We start from the raw sequence: 1,639 nt of genomic DNA, 5'->3' as shown, positions 1-1,639 counted from the left end.
CCCCCCCACGCACACACACCTCTTTCTGTGCCCCGTTTTTTGTCTCACATATTTTCTGCATTTTTCGAATACGTCCTTATGAATTATTGATAGTCATACACGTCCCTTCGCGTTGAAGAATGTATCCCCCCCCTCTCTCTCTCTCTCTCTCTCTCTCTCTCGCTCTCTCTCTCTCTCGCTCTCTCTCTCTCGCTCTCTGAGCGAGGGGACTTGCTTCCGTATCGTATGAGGTTGGGCCTGGTCGGGCTGGCGCGCTGTAGTTGGGAATGGTCTTGGTTTAAACAGGGTCAAGAAGTACTTGATCTCTAACATCGATTGGAATGTCTGCCTGACTTGACCGCGTGGCATTCACCTCCCTTCCCCCTCTGTCTGTCTGTCTGTCTGTCTGTCTGTCTGCTCCCCCCACTCCTCTAAATTTTCGCGCGCCTTTCCTCTGGACACTCAATTTAGTTTGGCAGACACCCGGCCTCTTTTCTTCGCTCGTCTGGGTGCGCCGGTCTTGCTGCCAAAACAAAAACTTTTCGCTGTCAGAACATACGCCTTAGTTTTGTGCTGCTGTAGTGGACCGCTACGGCCGCCCGCACAAGTCAAACACAGCGTGCTCTTGTTAGCCGAGTTGTGCAAGGTAGTAAGGTAGGCGGGCTGCCCGCCCGGCCGGGGTTCGGCGCGGAGGGCTGCCAGCTCGGGCGGGCGGGCGGGCGCGCCAAGTGGCTGGCTGGCCACGTCCTCCAGTCAGTTGGGAAGAGAAGGAGGGCAAAACCGAACGGGAACCCTTTTAATTGGCGGAGGCGAAATGATCTTTGTGCTTCCGCGTCAGGGGTGTATGAGCGTGCCCCGCCCGCGCACCTCCGGGGATCGGCTGCCCTTGTCTGAAACGAGCCAAACAGTTTGCGTGATAATTGCTTCCCTGAAATGTCCCTTCTGGAGTGATGGGGAACGTGAGCAATTCACGGTGCGACATACATAGTTGTTGCATGTTGAAAAAAAGAAATCATGTTAATTATGTTAAATTAAACGCGTTGTGTTGAATCGATAATCTATGTCAATACGGAAAAGTAACAACACGAATAATATAATGGTTGCAAAACAGGTTGTCGAACCCTTGGGCACTAAACGGACGCAGCACAGTGTGGTACAAGACGTGTTGGTGTGTGCGTGTGTGCGTGTGTTCGTGTGTGTGTGTGTGCGTGTGTGCGTGTGTACGTGTGTGCGAGCTGGTGGGTGTACCTACCTGGCGTGGCGGGCCGCGCGGGCCGGGCCCCCTCGGTATCACGGCCTCGAGCAGATACCGCCGGCGATATACACACAAACAGCACACAAGCGCCATGGCTGTGCGCTGCTGGCTGTGCGCTGCTGGCTGTGCGCTGCTGGCTGTGCGCTGCTGGCTGTGCGCTGCTGCCTGCTGCTGCCTGCTGCTGCCTGCTGCCAATCAGCTGCGATAGGCTTAGGCTGTCGTGCCAATAAGCCTGTTGAGCCTCGTGCAGCGGGGCCCGGTGCACGCCATCGAGCCCCCGAGCCCGGCCCCGGCCCGGCCAGGCCCAGCCCTGCAGGTGTATCCTTTTCGATCGCGTTATTCCGTTCGGATTGACGATGCAGCCGTCGTGCCGTATTATAGAACGTTTACACAGCGTCGCCCCCC

At 56.6% G+C, this 1,639-nt stretch overlaps 1 protein-coding gene across 1 annotated transcript in view; it reads left to right on the top strand.

The window, feature by feature from the left end:
• The window catches only part of LOC113214940 (cysteine-rich motor neuron 1 protein), an 80,088-nt gene that overhangs the window by 13,561 nt on the left and 64,888 nt on the right, over nucleotides 1-1,639 (top strand). The gene's annotated exons all lie outside the window — the stretch shown is intronic.

The sequence above is a fragment of the Frankliniella occidentalis genome, unplaced genomic scaffold (genome assembly GCF_000697945.3).
Source record: "Frankliniella occidentalis isolate FOCC.00 unplaced genomic scaffold, Focc_3.1 Scaffold37, whole genome shotgun sequence".
NCBI classification, from domain to species: Eukaryota; Metazoa; Arthropoda; class Insecta; order Thysanoptera; family Thripidae; genus Frankliniella; species Frankliniella occidentalis.
Note: the sequence above shows the minus strand (reverse complement) of the source record. Positions and strands in the feature narration are given on the sequence as shown.